We start from the raw sequence: 13,135 nt of genomic DNA, 5'->3' as shown, positions 1-13,135 counted from the left end.
AGAGCTGCTGCGCTGCTTCTTTTCCTTATATCCATTCTTTAGCATCACCATGTCGGGTGCGATCATACCAGCACTAATGCACCGGATCCCATCAGAACTCTGAAGTTAAGCGTGCTTGGGCGAGAGTAGTACTAGGATGGGTGACCTCCTGGGAAGTCCTCGTGTTGCACCCCTTTTTTTTTTTTTTTCCTCTCCTTCCCCGCGCCTTTCACCCTCCGAGTTTCCCTTTTCTCCCGGCCCGACCGAGGGAACACGCTCGGTGGGCCGGTGCATCGATGCCGCTGCCCGGATCGCGCCGAACGCATGCGGACCTGCTGCGCTGCTTCTTTTCCTTATATCCATTCTTTAGCATCGCCATGTCGGGTGCGATCATACCAGCACTAATGCATCGGATCCCATCAGAACTACGAAGTTAAGCGTGCTTGGGCGAGAGTAGTACTAGGATGGGTGACCTCGTGGGAAGTCCTCGTGTTGCACCCTTTTTTTTTCCTCTCTTTCGCTGCGCCTTTCACCCTCGGAGTTTCCCTTTTCTCCGGGCCCGACCGAGGGAACTCGCTCGGTGTGCCGGTGCATCGATGCCGCTGCCCGGATCGCGCCGAACGCATGCGGACCTGCTGCGCTGCTTCTTTTCCTTATATCCATTCTTTAGCATCACCATGTCGGGTGCGATCAGACCAGAACTAATGCACCGGATCCCATCAGAACTCCGAAGTTAAGCGTGCTTGGGCAAGTGTAGTACTAGGATGGGTGACCTCCTGGGAAGTCCTCGTGTTGCACCCTTTTTTTTTTTTCCTCTCTTTCCCCGCGCCTTTCACCCTCGGAGTTTCCCTTTTGTCCCGGCCCGACCGCGGGAACTCGCTCGGTGGGCCGGTGCATCGATGTCGCTGCCCGGATCGCGCCGAACGCATGCGGACCTGCTGCGCTGCTTCTTTTCCTTATATCCATTCTTTAGCATCACCATGTCGGGTGCGATCAGACCAGAACTAATGCACCGGATCCCATCAGAACTCCGAAGTTAAGCGTGCTTGGGCAAGTGTAGTACTAGGATGGGTGACCTCCTGGGAAGTCCTCGTGTTGCACCCTTTTTTTTTTTTCCTCTCTTTCCCCGCGCCTTTCACCCTCGGAGTTTCCCTTTTGTCCCGGCCCGACCGAGGGAACTCGCTCGGTGGGCCGGTGCATAGATGCCGCTGCCCGGATCACGCCGAACGCATGCGGACCTGCTGCGCTGCTTCTTTTCCTTATATCCATTCTTTAGCATCACCATGTCGGGTGCGATCAGACCAGAACTAATGCACCGGATCCCATCAGAACTTCGAAGTTAAGCGTGCTTGGGCGAGAGTAGTACTAGGATGGGTGTCCTCCTGGGAAGTCCTCGTGTTGCACCCTTTTTTTTTTTTTTTCCTCTCCTTCCCCGCGCCTTTCACCCTCGGACTTTCCCTTTTGTCCCGGCCCGACCGAGGGAACTCGCTCGGTGGGCCGGTTCATCGATGCCGCTGCCCGGATCACGCCGAACGCATGCGGACCTGCTGCGCTGCTTCTTTTCCTTATATCCATTCTTTAGCATCACCATGTCGGGTGCGATCAGACCAGAACTAATGCACCGGATCCCATCAGAACTTCGAAGTTAAGCGTGCTTGGCGAGAGTAGTACTAGGATGGGTGACCTCCTGGGAAGTCCTCATGTTGCACCTTTTTTTTTTTTTTTTTTCCTCTCTTTGCCCGCGCCTTTAACCCTCGGAGTTTCCCTTTTGTCCCGGCCCGACCGAGGGAACTCGCTCGGTGTGCCGGTGCATCGATGCCGCTGCCCGGATCACGCCGAACGCATGCGGACCTGCTGCGCTGCTTCTTTTCCTTATATCCATTCTTTAGCATCACCATGTCGGGTGCGATCAGAACAGAACTAATGCACCGGATCCTATCAGAACTTCGAAGTTAAGCGTGCTTGGGCGAGAGTAGTACTAGGATGGGTGACCTCCTGGGAAGTACTCGTGTTGCACCCCTTTTTTTTTTTTCCTCTCCTTCCCCACGCCTTTAACCCTCGGAGTTTCCCTTTTCTCCCGGCCCGACCGAGGGAACTCGCTCGGTGTCCCGGTGCATCGATGCCGCTGCCCGGATCGCGCCGAACGCATGCGGACCTGCTGCGCTGCTTCTTTTCCTTATATCCATTCTTCAGCATCACCATGTCGGGTGCGATCATACCAGCACTAATGCACCGGTTCCCATCAGAACTTCGAAGTTAAGCGTGCTTGGGCGAGAGTAGTACTAGGATGGGTGACCTCCTGGGAAGTCCTCGTGTTGCACCCTTTTTTTTTCCTCTCTTTCGCCGCGCCTTTCATCCTCGGAGTTTCCCTTTTCTCCCGGCCCGACCGAGGGAACTCGCTCGGTGTGCCGGTGCATCGATGCCGCTGCCCGGATCGCGCCGAACGCATGCGGAGCTGCTGCGCTGCTTCTTTTCCTTATATCCATTCTTTAGCATCACCATGGCGGGTGCGATCATACCAGCACTAATTCACCGGATCCCATCAGAACTCCGAAGTTAAGCGTGCTTGGGCAAGTGTAGTACTAGGATGGGTGACGTCCTGGGAAGTCCTCGTGTTGCACCCTTTTTTTTTTTTTTTCCTCTCTTTGCCCGCGCCTTTCACCCTCGGAGTTTCCCTTTTCTCCGGGCCCGACCGAGGGAACTCGCTCGGTGTGCCGGTGCATCGATGCCGCTGCCCGGATCGCGTCGAACGCATGCGGACCTGCTGCGCTGCTTCTTTTCCTTATATCCATTCTTTAGCATCACCATGTCGGGTGCGATCATACCAGCACTAATGCACCGGATCCCATCAGAACTTCGAAGTTAAGCGTGCTTGGGCGAGAGTAGTACTAGGATGCGTGACCTCCTGGGAAGTCCTCGTGTTGCACCCTTTTTTTTTCCTCTCTTTCGCTGCAACTTTCACCCTCGGAGTTTCCCTTTTCTCCCGGCCCGACCGAGGGAACTCGCTCGGTGTGCCGGTGCATCGATGCCGCTGCCCAGATCGCGCCGAACGCATGCGGAGCTGCTGCGCTGCTTCTTTTCCTTATATCCATTCTTTAGCATCACCATGTCGGGTGTGATCATACCAGCACTAATGCACCGGATCCCATCAGAACTCCGAAGTTAAACGTGCTTGGGCAAGTGTAGTACTAGGATGGGTGACCTCCTGGGAAGTCCTCGTGTTGCACCCTTTTTTTTTTTTTTTCCTCTCTTTGCCCGCGCCTTTCACCCTCGGAGTTTCCCTTTTCTCCGGCCCCGACCGAGGGAACTCGCTCGGTGTCCCGGTGCATCGATGCCGCTGCCCGGATCGCGCCGAACGCATGCGGACCTGCTGCGCTGCTTCTTTTCCTTATATCCATTCTTTAGCATCACCATGTCGGGTGCGATCATATCAGCACTAATGCACCGGATCCCATCAGAACTTCGAAGTTAAGCGTGCTTGGGCAAGAGTAGTTCTAGGATGGGTGACCTCCTGGGAAGTCCTCGTGTTGCACCCTTTTTTTTTTTTCCTCTCTTTCCTCGCGCCTTTCACCCTCGGAGTTTCCCTTTTGTCCCGGCCCGATCGAGGGAACTCGCTCGGTGTGCCGGTGCATCGATGCCGCTGCCCGGATCGCGCCGAACGCATGCGGACCTGCTGCGCTGCTTCTTTTCCTTATATCCATTCTTAGCATCACCATGTCGGGTGCGATCATACCAGCACTAATGCACCGGATCCCATCAGAACTTCGAAGTTAAGCGTGCTTGGGCAAGAGTAGTACTAGGATGGGTGACCTCCTGGGAAGTCCTCGTGTTGCACCCTTTTTTTTTTTTCCTCTCTTTCCTCGCGCCTTTCACCCTCGGAGTTTCCCTTTTGTCCCGGCCCGATCGAGGGAACTCGCTCGGTGTGCCGGTGCATCGATGCCGCTGCCCGGATCGCGCCGAACGCATGCGGACCTGCTGCGCTGCTTCTTTTCCTTATATCCATTCTTAGCATCACCATGTCGGGTGCGATCATACCAGCACTAATGCACCGGATCCCATCAGAACTTCGAAGTTAAGCGTGCTTGGGCAAGAGTAGTACTAGGATGGGTGACCTCCTGGGAAGTCCTCGTGTTGCACCCTTTTTTTTTTTTCCTCTCTTTCCTCGCGCCTTTCACCCTCGGAGTTTCCCTTTTGTCCCGGCCCGATCGAGGGAACTCGCTCGGTGTGCCGGTGCATCGATGCCGCTGCCCGGATCGCGCCGAACGCATGCGGAGCTGCTGCGCTGCTTCTTTTCCTTATATCCATTCTTTAGCATCACCATGTCGGGTGTGATCATACCAGCACTAATGCACCGGATCCCATCAGAACTCCGAAGTTAAACGTGCTTGGGCAAGTGTAGTACTAGGATGGGTGACCTCCTGGGAAGTCCTCGTGTTGCACCCTTTTTTTTTTTTTTCCTCTCTTTGCCCGCGCCTTTCACCCTCGGAGTTTCCCTTTTCTCCGGCCCCGACCGAGGGAACTCGCTCGGTGTCCCGGTGCATCGATGCCGCTGCCCGGATCGCGCCGAACGCATGCGGACCTGCTGCGCTGCTTCTTTTCCTTATATCCATTCTTTAGCATCACCATGTCGGGTGCGATCATATCAGCACTAATGCACCGGATCCCATCAGAACTTCGAAGTTAAGCGTGCTCGGGCAAGAGTAGTACTAGGATGGGTGACCTCCTGGGAAGTCCTCGTGTTACACCCTTTTTTTTTTTCCTCTCTTTCCTCGCGCCTTTCACCCTCGGAGTTTCCCTTTTGTCCCGGCCCGACCGAGGGAACTCGCTCGGTGTGCCGGTGCATCGATGCCGCTGCCCGGATCGCGCCGAACGCATGCGGAGCTGCTGCGCTGCTTCTTTTCCTTATATCCATTCTTTAGCATCACCATGTCGGGTGCGATCATACCAGCACTAATGCACCGGATCCCATCAGAACTCCGAAGTTAAGCGTGCTTGGGCAAGTGTACTACTAGGATGGGTGACGTCCTGGGAAGTCCTCGTGTTGCACCTTTTTTTTTTTTTTCCTCTCTTTGCCCGCGCCTTTCACCCTCGGAGTTTCCCTTTTCTCCGGCCCCGACCGAGGGAACTCGCTCGGTGTCCCGGTGCATCGATGCCGCTGCCCGGATCGCGCCGAACGCATGCGTACCTGCTGCGCTGCTTCTTTTCCTTATATCCATTCTTTAGCATCACCATGTCGGGTGCGATCATATCAGCACTAATGCACCGGATCCCATCAGAACTTCGAAGTTAAGCGTGCTTGGGCAAGAGTAGTACTAGGATGGGTGACCTCCTGGGAAGTCCTCGTGTTGCACCCTTTTTTTTTTTCCTCTCTTTCCTCGCGCCTTTCACCCTCGGAGTTTCCCTTTTGTCCCGGCCCGATCGAGGGAACTCGCTCGGTGTGCCGGTGCATCGATGCCGCTGCCCGGATCGCGCCGAACGCATGCGGAGCTGCTGCGCTGCTTCTTTTCCTTATATCCATTCTTTAGCATCACCATGTCGGGTGCGATCATACCAGCACTAATGCACCGGATCCCATCAGAACTCCGAAGTTAAGCGTGCTTGGGCAAGTGTACTACTAGGATGGGTGACGTCCTGGGAAGTCCTCGTGTTGCACCTTTTTTTTTTTTTTTCCTCTCTTTGCCCGCGCCTTTCACCCTCGGAGTTTCCCTTTTCTCCGGGCCCGACCGAGGGAACTCGCTCGGTGTGCCGGTGCATCGATGCCGCTGCCCGGATCGCGTCGAACGCATGCGGACCTGCTGCACTGCTTCTTTTCCTTATATCCATTCTTTAGCATCACCATGTCGGGTGCGATCATACCAGCACTAATGCACCGGATCCCATCAGAACTTCGAAGTTAAGCGTGCTTGGGCGAGAGTAGTACTAGGATGCGTGACCTCCTGGGAAGTCCTCGTGTTGCACCCTTTTTTTTTCCTCTCTTTCGCTGCAACTTTCACCCTCGGAGTTTCCCTTTTGTCCCGGCCCGACCGAGGGAACTCGCTCGGTGTGCCGGTGCATCGATGCCGCTGCCCGGATCGCGCCGAACGCATGCGGAGCTGCTGCGTTGCTTCTTTTCCTTTTATCCATTCTTTAGCATCACCATGTCGGGTGTGATCATACCAGCACTAATGCACCGGATCCCATCAGAACTCCGAAGTTAAACGTGCTTGGGCAAGTGTAGTACTAGGATGGGTGACCTCCTGGGAAGTCCTCGTGTTGCACCCTTTTTTTTTTTTTTTTCCTCTCTTTGCCCGCGCCTTTCACCCTCGGAGTTTCCCTTTTCTCCGGCCCCGACCGAGGGAACTCGCTCGGTGTCCCGGTGCATCGATGCCGCTGCCCGGATCGCGCCGAACGCATGCGGACCTGCTGCGCTGCTTCTTTTCCTTATATCCATTCTTTAGCATCACCATGTCGGGTGCGATCATATCAGCACTAATGCACCGGATCCCATCAGAACTTCGAAGTTAAGCGTGCTTGGGCAAGAGTAGTACTAGGAAGGGTGACCTCCTGGGAAGTCCTCGTGTTGCACCCTTTTTTATTTTTCCTCTCTTTCCTCGCGCCTTTCACCCTCGGAGTTTCCCTTTTGTCCCGGCCCGATCGAGGGAACTCGCTCGGTGTGCCGGTGCATCGATGCGCCTGCCCGGATCGCGCCGAACGCATGCGGAGCTGCTGCGCTGCTTCTTTTCCTTATATCCATTCTTTAGCATCACCATGTCGGGTGCGATCATACCAGCACTAATGCACCGGATCCCATCAGAACTCTGAAGTTAAGCGTGCTTGGGCAAGTGTACTACTAGGATGGGTGACGTCCTGGGAAGTCCTCGTGTTGCACCTTTTTTTTTTTTTTCCTCTCTTTGCCCGCGCCTTTCACCCTCGGAGTTTCACTTTTCTCCGGCCCCGACCGAGGGAACTCGCTCGGTGTCCCGGTGCATCGATGCCGCTGCCCGGATCGCGCCGAACGCATGCGGACCTGCTGCGCTGCTTCTTTTCCTTATATCCATTCTTTAGCATCACCATGTCGGGTGCGATCATATCAGCACTAATGCACCGGATCCCATCAGAACTTCGAAGTTAAGCGTGCTTGGGCAAGAGTAGTACTAGGATGGGTGACCTCCTGGGAAGTCCTCGTGTTGCACCCTTTTTTTTTTTTCCTCTCTTTCCTCGCGCCTTTCACCCTCGGAGTTTCCCTTTTGTCCCGGCCCGATCGAGGGAACTCGCTCGGTGTGCCGGTGCATCGATGCCGCTGCCCGGATCGCGCCGAACGCATGCGGAGCTGCTGCGCTGCTTCTTTTCCTTATATCCATTCTTTAGCATCACCATGTCGGGTGTGATCATACCAGCACTAATGCACCGGATCCCATCAGAACTCCGAAGTTAAACGTGCTTGGGCAAGTGTAGTACTAGGATGGGTGACCTCCTGGGAAGTCCTCGTGTTGCACCCTTTTTTTTTTTTTTTCCTCTCTTTGCCCGCGCCTTTCACCCTCGGAGTTTCCCTTTTCTCCGGCCCCGACCGAGGGAACTCGCTCGGTGTCCCGGTGCATCGATGCCGCTGCCCGGATCGCGCCGAACGCATGCGGACCTGCTGCGCTGCTTCTTTTCCTTATATCCATTCTTTAGCATCACCATGTCGGGTGCGATCATATCAGCACTAATGCACCGGATCCCATCAGAACTTCAAAGTTAAGCGTGCTTGGGCAAGAGTAGTTCTAGGATGGGTGACCTCCTGGGAAGTCCTCGTGTTGCACCCTTTTTTTTTCCTCTCTTTCGCTGCAACTTTCACCCTCGGAGTTTCCCTTTTCTCCCGGCCCGACCGAGGGAACTCGCTCGGTGGGCCGGTGCGTCGATGCCGCTGCCCGGATCGCGCCGAACTCATGCGGACCTGCTGCGCTGCTTCTTTTCCTTATATCCATTCTTTAGCATCACCATGTCGGGTGCGATCATACCAGCACTAATGCACCGGATCCCATCAGAATTCCGAAGTTAAGCGTGCTTGGGCGAGAGTAGTACTAGGATGGGTGACCTCCTGGGAAGTCCTCGTGTTGCACCCTTTTTTTTTTTTTTTCCTCTCTTTCCCCGCGCCTTTCACCCTCGGAGTTTCCCTTTTCTCCCGGCCCGACCGAGGGAACTCGCTCGGTGGGCCGGTGCGTCGATGCCGCTGCCCGGATCGCGCCGAACGCCTGCGGACCTGCTGCGCTGCTTCTTTTCCTTATATCCATTCTTTAGCATCACCATGTCGGGTGCGATCATACCAGCACTAATGCACCGGATCCCATCAGAACTTCGAAGTTAAGCGTGCTTGGGCGAGAGTAGTACTAGGATGGGTGACCTCCTGGGAAGTCCTCGTGTTGCACCCCTTTTTTTTTTTTTTTTCCTCTCTTTCCCCGCGCCTTTCACCCTCGGAGTTTCCCTTTTCTCCCGGCCCGACCGAGGGAACTCGCTCGGCGGGCCGGTGCGTCGATGCCGCTGCCCGGATCGCGCCGAACGCATGCGGACCTGCTGCGCTGCTTCTTTTCCTTATATCCATTCTTTAGCATCACCATGTCGGGTGCGATCATACCAGCACTAATGCACCGGATCCCATCAGAACTCCGAAGTTAAGCGTGCTTGGGCGAGAGTAGTACTAGGATGGGTGACCTCCTAGGAAGTCCTCGTGTTGCACCCCTTTTTTTTTTTTTTTTTCCTCTCTTTCCCCGCGCCTTTCACCCTCGGAGTTTCCCTTTTCTCCCGGCCCGACCGAGGGAACTCGCTCGGTGGGCCGGTGCGTCGATGCCGCTGCCCGGATCGCGCCGAACGCCTGCGGACCTGCTGCGCTGCTTCTTTTCCTTATATCCATTCTTTAGCATCACCATGTCGGGTGCGATCATACCAGCACTAATGCACCGGATCCCATCAGAACTCCGAAGTTAAGCGTGCTTGGGCGAGAGTAGTACTAGGATGGGTGACCTCCTGGGAAGTCCTCGTGTTGCACCCCTTTTTTTTTTTTTTTTTCCTCTCTTTCCCCGCGCCTTTCACCCTCGGAGTTTCCCTTTTCTCCCGGCCCGACCGAGGGAACTCGCTCGGTGGGCCGGTGGGTCGATGCCGCTGCCCGGATCGCGCCGAACGCCTGCGGACCTGCTGCGCTGCTTCTTTTCCTTATATCCATTCTTTAGCATCACCATGTCGGGTGAGATCATACCAACACTAATGCACCGGATCCCATCAGAACTCCGAAGTTAAGCGTGCTTGGGCGAGAGTAGTACTAGGATGGGTGACCTCCTGGGAAGTCCTCGTGTTGCACCCCTTTTTTTTTTTTTTTTTCCTCTCTTTCCCCGCGCCTTTCACCCTCGGAGTTTCCCTTTTCTCCCGGCCCGACCGAGGGAACTCGCTCGGTGGGCCGGTGCGTCGATGCCGCTGCCCGGATCGCGCCGAACGCATGCGGACCTGCTGCGCTGCTTCTTTTCCTTATATCCATTCTTTAGCATCACCATGTCGGGTGCGATCATACCAGCACTAATGCACCGGATCCCATCAGAACTCCGAAGTTAAGCGTGCTTGGGCGAGAATAGTACTAGGATGGGTGACCTCCTGGGAAGTCCTCGTGTTGCACCCCTTTTTTTTTTTTTTTTCCTCTCTTTCCCCGCGCCTTTCACCCTCGGAGTTTCCCTTTTATCCCGGCCCGACCGAGGGAACTCGCTCGGTGGGCCGGTGCGTCGATGCCGCTGCCCGGATCGCGCCGAACGCCTGCGGACCTGCTGCGCTGCTTCTTTTCCTTATATCCATTCTTTAGCATCACCATGTCGGGTGCGATCATACCAGCACTAATGCACCGGATCCCATCAGAACTTCGAAGTTAAGCGTGCTTGGGCGAGAGTAGTACTAGGATGGGTGACCTCCTGGGAAGTCCTCGTGTTGCACCCCTTTTTTTTTTTTTTTTCCTCTCTTTCCACGCGCCTTTCACCCTCGGAGTTTCCCTTTTCTCCCGGCCCGACCGAGGGAACTCGCTCGGCGGGCCGGTGCGTCGATGCCGCTGCCCGGATCGCGCCGAACGCATGCGGACCTGCTGCGCTGCTTCTTTTCCTTATATCCATTCTTTAGCATCACCATGTCGGGTGCGATCATACCAGCACTAATGCACCGGATCCCATCAGAACTCCGAAGTTAAGCGTGCTTGGGCGAGAGTAGTACTAGGATGGGTGACCTCCTAGGAAGTCCTCGTGTTGCACCCCTTTTTTTTTTTTTTTTTCCTCTCTTTCCCCGCGCCTTTCACCCTCGGAGTTTCCCTTTTCTCCCGGCCCGACCGAGGGAACTCGCTCGGTGGGCCGGTGCGTCGATGCCGCTGCCCGGATCGCGCCGAACGCATGCGGACCTGCTGCGCTGCTTCTTTTCCTTATATCCATTCTTTAGCATCACCATGTCGGGTGCGATCATACCAGCACTAATGCACCGGATCCCATCAGAACTCCGAAGTTAAGCGTGCTTGGGCGAGAGTAGTACTAGGATGGGTGACCTCCTGGGAAGTCCTCGTGTTGCACCCCTTTTTTTTTTTTTTTCCTCTCTTTCCCCGCGCCTTTCACCCTCGGAGTTTCCCTTTTCTCCCGGCCCGACCGAGGGAACTCGCTCGGCGGGCCGGTGCGTCGATGCCGCTTCCCGGATCGCACCGAACGCATGCGGACCTGCTGCGCTGCTTCTTTTCCTTATATCCATTCTTTAGCATCACCATGTCGGGTGCGATCATACCAGCACTAATGCACCGGATCCCATCAGAACTCCGAAGTTAAGCGTGCTTGGGCGAGAGTAGTACTAGGATGGGTGACCTCCTAGGAAGTCCTCGTGTTGCACCCCTTTTTTTTTTTTTTTTCCTCTCTTTCCCCGCGCCTTTCACCCTCGGAGTTTCCCTTTTCTCCCGGCCCGACCGAGGGAACTCGCTCGGTGGGCCGGTGCGTCGATGCCGCTGCCCGGATCGCGCCGAACGCATGCGGACCTGCTGCGCTGCTTCTTTTCCTTATATCCATTCTTTAGCATCACCATGTCGGGTGCGATCATACCAGCACTAATGCACCGGATCCCATCAGAACTCCGAAGTTAAGCGTGCTTGGGCGAGAGTAGTACTAGGATGGGTGACCTCCTGGGAAGTCCTCGTGTTGCACCCCTTTTTTTTTTTTTTTCCTCTCTTTCCCCGCGCCTTTCACCCTCGGAGTTTCCCTTTTCTCCCGGCCCGACCGAGGGAACTCGCTCGGTGGGCCGGTGCGTCGATGCCGCTGCCCGGATCGCGCCGAACGCCTGCGGACCTGCTGCGCTGCTTCTTTTCCTTATATCCATTCTTTAGCATCACCATGTCGGGTGCGATCATACCAGCACTAATGCACCGGATCCCATCAGAACTTCGAAGTTAAGCGTGCTTGGGCGAGAGTAGTACTAGGATGGGTGACCTCCTGGGAAGTCCTCGTGTTGCACCCCTTTTTTTTTTTTTTTCCTCTCTTTCCCCGCGCCTTTCACCCTCGGAGTTTCCCTTTTCTCCCGGCCCGACCGAGGGAACTCGCTCGGCGGGCCGGTGCGTCGATGCCGCTGCCCGGATCGCGCCGAACGCATGCGGACCTGCTGCGCTGCTTCTTTTCCTTATATCCATTCTTTAGCATCACCATGTCGGGTGCGATCATACCAGCACTAATGCACCGGATCCCATCAGAACTCCGAAGTTAAGCGTGCTTGGGCGAGAGTAGTACTAGGATGGGTGACCTCCTAGGAAGTCCTCGTGTTGCACCCCTTTTTTTTTTTTTTTTTCCTCTCTTTCCCCGCGCCTTTCACCCTCGGAGTTTCCCTTTTCTCCCGGCCCGACCGAGGGAACTCGCTCGGTGGGCCGGTGCGTCGATGCCGCTGCCCGGATCGCGCCGAACGCCTGCGGACCTGCTGCGCTGCTTCTTTTCCTTATATCCATTCTTTAGCATCACCATGTCGGGTGCGATCATACCAGCACTAATGCACCGGATCCCATCAGAACTCCGAAGTTAAGCGTGCTTGGGCGAGAGTAGTACTAGGATGGGTGACCTCCTGGGAAGTCCTCGTGTTGCACCCCTTTTTTTTTTTTTTTTTCCTCTCTTTCCCCGCGCCTTTCACCCTCGGAGTTTCCCTTTTCTCCCGGCCCGACCGAGGGAACTCGCTCGGTGGGCCGGTGCGTCGATGCCGCTGCCCGGATCGCGCCGAACGCCTGCGGACCTGCTGCGCTGCTTCTTTTCCTTATATCCATTCTTTAGCATCACCATGTCGGGTGAGATCATACCAACACTAATGCACCGGATCCCATCAGAACTCCGAAGTTAAGCGTGCTTGGGCGAGAGTAGTACTAGGATGGGTGACCTCCTGGGAAGTCCTCGTGTTGCACCCCTTTTTTTTTTTTTTTTTCCTCTCTTTCCCCGCGCCTTTCACCCTCGGAGTTTCCCTTTTCTCCCGGCCCGACCGAGGGAACTCGCTCGGTGGGCCGGTGCGTCGATGCCGCTGCCCGGATCGCGCCGAACGCATGCGGACCTGCTGCGCTGCTTCTTTTCCTTATATCCATTCTTTAGCATCACCATGTCGGGTGCGATCATACCAGCACTAATGCACCGGATCCCATCAGAACTCCGAAGTTAAGCGTGCTTGGGCGAGAATAGTACTAGGATGGGTGACCTCCTGGGAAGTCCTCGTGTTGCACCCCTTTTTTTTTTTTTTTTTCCTCTCTTTCCCCGCGCCTTTCACCCTCGGAGTTTCCCTTTTATCCCGGCCCGACCGAGGGAACTCGCTCGGTGGGCCGGTGCGTCGATGCCGCTGCCCGGATCGCGCCGAACGCCTGCGGACCTGCTGCGCTGCTTCTTTTCCTTATATCCATTCTTTAGCATCACCATGTCGGGTGCGATCATACCAGCACTAATGCACCGGATCCCATCAGAACTTCGAAGTTAAGCGTGCTTGGGCGAGAGTAGTACTAGGATGGGTGACCTCCTGGGAAGTCCTCGTGTTGCACCCCTTTTTTTTTTTTTTTTCCTCTCTTTCCCCGCGCCTTTCACCCTCGGAGTTTCCCTTTTCTCCCGGCCCGACCGAGGGAACTCGCTCGGCGGGCCGGTGCGTCGATGCCGCTGCCCGGATCGCGCCGAACGCATGCGGACCT

The 13,135-nt window shown here is 55.7% G+C and overlaps 43 non-coding genes across 43 annotated transcripts; all 43 read left to right on the top strand.

The window, feature by feature from the left end:
* Window positions 1-54: 54 nt before the first annotated feature.
* On the top strand, window positions 55-173 carry LOC132801514 (5S ribosomal RNA). Its single transcript, XR_009636630.1, has one exon. It is a non-coding gene; the product is annotated as a 5S ribosomal RNA (ribosomal RNA).
* A 188-nt stretch (window positions 174-361) lies between these two features.
* Window positions 362-480, top strand: LOC132802224 (5S ribosomal RNA). Its single transcript, XR_009637347.1, has one exon. It is a non-coding gene; the product is annotated as a 5S ribosomal RNA (ribosomal RNA).
* Window positions 481-661: 181 nt separating this feature from the next.
* Window positions 662-780, top strand: LOC132802328 (5S ribosomal RNA). Its single transcript, XR_009637452.1, has one exon. It is a non-coding gene; the product is annotated as a 5S ribosomal RNA (ribosomal RNA).
* A 184-nt stretch (window positions 781-964) lies between these two features.
* Window positions 965-1,083, top strand: LOC132802327 (5S ribosomal RNA). Its single transcript, XR_009637451.1, has one exon. It is a non-coding gene; the product is annotated as a 5S ribosomal RNA (ribosomal RNA).
* A 184-nt stretch (window positions 1,084-1,267) lies between these two features.
* On the top strand, window positions 1,268-1,386 carry LOC132802410 (5S ribosomal RNA). The gene has a single exon (XR_009637534.1). It is a non-coding gene; the product is annotated as a 5S ribosomal RNA (ribosomal RNA).
* Window positions 1,387-1,573: 187 nt separating this feature from the next.
* On the top strand, window positions 1,574-1,691 carry LOC132802691 (5S ribosomal RNA). The gene has a single exon (XR_009637818.1). It is a non-coding gene; the product is annotated as a 5S ribosomal RNA (ribosomal RNA).
* A 189-nt stretch (window positions 1,692-1,880) lies between these two features.
* On the top strand, window positions 1,881-1,999 carry LOC132802647 (5S ribosomal RNA). The gene has a single exon (XR_009637774.1). It is a non-coding gene; the product is annotated as a 5S ribosomal RNA (ribosomal RNA).
* A 185-nt stretch (window positions 2,000-2,184) lies between these two features.
* Window positions 2,185-2,303, top strand: LOC132802084 (5S ribosomal RNA). Its single transcript, XR_009637205.1, has one exon. It is a non-coding gene; the product is annotated as a 5S ribosomal RNA (ribosomal RNA).
* Window positions 2,304-2,484: 181 nt separating this feature from the next.
* On the top strand, window positions 2,485-2,603 carry LOC132802441 (5S ribosomal RNA). Its single transcript, XR_009637565.1, has one exon. It is a non-coding gene; the product is annotated as a 5S ribosomal RNA (ribosomal RNA).
* Window positions 2,604-2,790: 187 nt separating this feature from the next.
* On the top strand, window positions 2,791-2,909 carry LOC132802170 (5S ribosomal RNA). Its single transcript, XR_009637294.1, has one exon. It is a non-coding gene; the product is annotated as a 5S ribosomal RNA (ribosomal RNA).
* A 181-nt stretch (window positions 2,910-3,090) lies between these two features.
* On the top strand, window positions 3,091-3,209 carry LOC132802094 (5S ribosomal RNA). Its single transcript, XR_009637215.1, has one exon. It is a non-coding gene; the product is annotated as a 5S ribosomal RNA (ribosomal RNA).
* A 187-nt stretch (window positions 3,210-3,396) lies between these two features.
* Window positions 3,397-3,515, top strand: LOC132802500 (5S ribosomal RNA). Its single transcript, XR_009637624.1, has one exon. It is a non-coding gene; the product is annotated as a 5S ribosomal RNA (ribosomal RNA).
* Window positions 3,516-3,698: 183 nt separating this feature from the next.
* On the top strand, window positions 3,699-3,817 carry LOC132802029 (5S ribosomal RNA). The gene has a single exon (XR_009637150.1). It is a non-coding gene; the product is annotated as a 5S ribosomal RNA (ribosomal RNA).
* Window positions 3,818-4,000: 183 nt separating this feature from the next.
* LOC132802028 (5S ribosomal RNA) lies at window positions 4,001-4,119 on the top strand. Its single transcript, XR_009637149.1, has one exon. It is a non-coding gene; the product is annotated as a 5S ribosomal RNA (ribosomal RNA).
* A 184-nt stretch (window positions 4,120-4,303) lies between these two features.
* On the top strand, window positions 4,304-4,422 carry LOC132802093 (5S ribosomal RNA). Its single transcript, XR_009637214.1, has one exon. It is a non-coding gene; the product is annotated as a 5S ribosomal RNA (ribosomal RNA).
* Window positions 4,423-4,608: 186 nt separating this feature from the next.
* LOC132802512 (5S ribosomal RNA) lies at window positions 4,609-4,727 on the top strand. Its single transcript, XR_009637636.1, has one exon. It is a non-coding gene; the product is annotated as a 5S ribosomal RNA (ribosomal RNA).
* A 183-nt stretch (window positions 4,728-4,910) lies between these two features.
* Window positions 4,911-5,029, top strand: LOC132802586 (5S ribosomal RNA). The gene has a single exon (XR_009637713.1). It is a non-coding gene; the product is annotated as a 5S ribosomal RNA (ribosomal RNA).
* A 185-nt stretch (window positions 5,030-5,214) lies between these two features.
* On the top strand, window positions 5,215-5,333 carry LOC132802167 (5S ribosomal RNA). Its single transcript, XR_009637291.1, has one exon. It is a non-coding gene; the product is annotated as a 5S ribosomal RNA (ribosomal RNA).
* A 183-nt stretch (window positions 5,334-5,516) lies between these two features.
* On the top strand, window positions 5,517-5,635 carry LOC132802585 (5S ribosomal RNA). The gene has a single exon (XR_009637712.1). It is a non-coding gene; the product is annotated as a 5S ribosomal RNA (ribosomal RNA).
* A 186-nt stretch (window positions 5,636-5,821) lies between these two features.
* LOC132802169 (5S ribosomal RNA) lies at window positions 5,822-5,940 on the top strand. The gene has a single exon (XR_009637293.1). It is a non-coding gene; the product is annotated as a 5S ribosomal RNA (ribosomal RNA).
* Window positions 5,941-6,121: 181 nt separating this feature from the next.
* On the top strand, window positions 6,122-6,240 carry LOC132802092 (5S ribosomal RNA). Its single transcript, XR_009637213.1, has one exon. It is a non-coding gene; the product is annotated as a 5S ribosomal RNA (ribosomal RNA).
* A 188-nt stretch (window positions 6,241-6,428) lies between these two features.
* LOC132802407 (5S ribosomal RNA) lies at window positions 6,429-6,547 on the top strand. The gene has a single exon (XR_009637531.1). It is a non-coding gene; the product is annotated as a 5S ribosomal RNA (ribosomal RNA).
* A 184-nt stretch (window positions 6,548-6,731) lies between these two features.
* On the top strand, window positions 6,732-6,850 carry LOC132802634 (5S ribosomal RNA). The gene has a single exon (XR_009637761.1). It is a non-coding gene; the product is annotated as a 5S ribosomal RNA (ribosomal RNA).
* A 185-nt stretch (window positions 6,851-7,035) lies between these two features.
* LOC132802166 (5S ribosomal RNA) lies at window positions 7,036-7,154 on the top strand. The gene has a single exon (XR_009637290.1). It is a non-coding gene; the product is annotated as a 5S ribosomal RNA (ribosomal RNA).
* Window positions 7,155-7,338: 184 nt separating this feature from the next.
* Window positions 7,339-7,457, top strand: LOC132802091 (5S ribosomal RNA). The gene has a single exon (XR_009637212.1). It is a non-coding gene; the product is annotated as a 5S ribosomal RNA (ribosomal RNA).
* Window positions 7,458-7,644: 187 nt separating this feature from the next.
* Window positions 7,645-7,763, top strand: LOC132802590 (5S ribosomal RNA). The gene has a single exon (XR_009637717.1). It is a non-coding gene; the product is annotated as a 5S ribosomal RNA (ribosomal RNA).
* A 181-nt stretch (window positions 7,764-7,944) lies between these two features.
* Window positions 7,945-8,063, top strand: LOC132801708 (5S ribosomal RNA). The gene has a single exon (XR_009636828.1). It is a non-coding gene; the product is annotated as a 5S ribosomal RNA (ribosomal RNA).
* Window positions 8,064-8,250: 187 nt separating this feature from the next.
* On the top strand, window positions 8,251-8,369 carry LOC132801619 (5S ribosomal RNA). The gene has a single exon (XR_009636739.1). It is a non-coding gene; the product is annotated as a 5S ribosomal RNA (ribosomal RNA).
* Window positions 8,370-8,558: 189 nt separating this feature from the next.
* Window positions 8,559-8,677, top strand: LOC132801469 (5S ribosomal RNA). The gene has a single exon (XR_009636585.1). It is a non-coding gene; the product is annotated as a 5S ribosomal RNA (ribosomal RNA).
* Window positions 8,678-8,867: 190 nt separating this feature from the next.
* On the top strand, window positions 8,868-8,986 carry LOC132800965 (5S ribosomal RNA). Its single transcript, XR_009636081.1, has one exon. It is a non-coding gene; the product is annotated as a 5S ribosomal RNA (ribosomal RNA).
* A 190-nt stretch (window positions 8,987-9,176) lies between these two features.
* Window positions 9,177-9,295, top strand: LOC132802163 (5S ribosomal RNA). The gene has a single exon (XR_009637287.1). It is a non-coding gene; the product is annotated as a 5S ribosomal RNA (ribosomal RNA).
* Window positions 9,296-9,485: 190 nt separating this feature from the next.
* On the top strand, window positions 9,486-9,604 carry LOC132801336 (5S ribosomal RNA). Its single transcript, XR_009636452.1, has one exon. It is a non-coding gene; the product is annotated as a 5S ribosomal RNA (ribosomal RNA).
* Window positions 9,605-9,793: 189 nt separating this feature from the next.
* LOC132801617 (5S ribosomal RNA) lies at window positions 9,794-9,912 on the top strand. The gene has a single exon (XR_009636737.1). It is a non-coding gene; the product is annotated as a 5S ribosomal RNA (ribosomal RNA).
* Window positions 9,913-10,101: 189 nt separating this feature from the next.
* On the top strand, window positions 10,102-10,220 carry LOC132801468 (5S ribosomal RNA). Its single transcript, XR_009636584.1, has one exon. It is a non-coding gene; the product is annotated as a 5S ribosomal RNA (ribosomal RNA).
* A 190-nt stretch (window positions 10,221-10,410) lies between these two features.
* On the top strand, window positions 10,411-10,529 carry LOC132800964 (5S ribosomal RNA). Its single transcript, XR_009636080.1, has one exon. It is a non-coding gene; the product is annotated as a 5S ribosomal RNA (ribosomal RNA).
* Window positions 10,530-10,717: 188 nt separating this feature from the next.
* LOC132801467 (5S ribosomal RNA) lies at window positions 10,718-10,836 on the top strand. The gene has a single exon (XR_009636583.1). It is a non-coding gene; the product is annotated as a 5S ribosomal RNA (ribosomal RNA).
* Window positions 10,837-11,025: 189 nt separating this feature from the next.
* LOC132800963 (5S ribosomal RNA) lies at window positions 11,026-11,144 on the top strand. Its single transcript, XR_009636079.1, has one exon. It is a non-coding gene; the product is annotated as a 5S ribosomal RNA (ribosomal RNA).
* Window positions 11,145-11,332: 188 nt separating this feature from the next.
* On the top strand, window positions 11,333-11,451 carry LOC132801616 (5S ribosomal RNA). The gene has a single exon (XR_009636736.1). It is a non-coding gene; the product is annotated as a 5S ribosomal RNA (ribosomal RNA).
* A 188-nt stretch (window positions 11,452-11,639) lies between these two features.
* Window positions 11,640-11,758, top strand: LOC132801466 (5S ribosomal RNA). Its single transcript, XR_009636582.1, has one exon. It is a non-coding gene; the product is annotated as a 5S ribosomal RNA (ribosomal RNA).
* A 190-nt stretch (window positions 11,759-11,948) lies between these two features.
* LOC132800962 (5S ribosomal RNA) lies at window positions 11,949-12,067 on the top strand. Its single transcript, XR_009636078.1, has one exon. It is a non-coding gene; the product is annotated as a 5S ribosomal RNA (ribosomal RNA).
* A 190-nt stretch (window positions 12,068-12,257) lies between these two features.
* LOC132802162 (5S ribosomal RNA) lies at window positions 12,258-12,376 on the top strand. The gene has a single exon (XR_009637286.1). It is a non-coding gene; the product is annotated as a 5S ribosomal RNA (ribosomal RNA).
* Window positions 12,377-12,566: 190 nt separating this feature from the next.
* On the top strand, window positions 12,567-12,685 carry LOC132801335 (5S ribosomal RNA). The gene has a single exon (XR_009636451.1). It is a non-coding gene; the product is annotated as a 5S ribosomal RNA (ribosomal RNA).
* Window positions 12,686-12,875: 190 nt separating this feature from the next.
* On the top strand, window positions 12,876-12,994 carry LOC132801615 (5S ribosomal RNA). The gene has a single exon (XR_009636735.1). It is a non-coding gene; the product is annotated as a 5S ribosomal RNA (ribosomal RNA).
* Window positions 12,995-13,135: the final 141 nt, after the last annotated feature.

Source organism: Ziziphus jujuba, chromosome 2 (genome assembly GCF_031755915.1).
Source record: "Ziziphus jujuba cultivar Dongzao chromosome 2, ASM3175591v1".
Classification (NCBI taxonomy): Eukaryota; Viridiplantae; Streptophyta; class Magnoliopsida; order Rosales; family Rhamnaceae; genus Ziziphus; species Ziziphus jujuba.
This window is presented reverse-complemented; position numbering and strand designations above follow the sequence as displayed.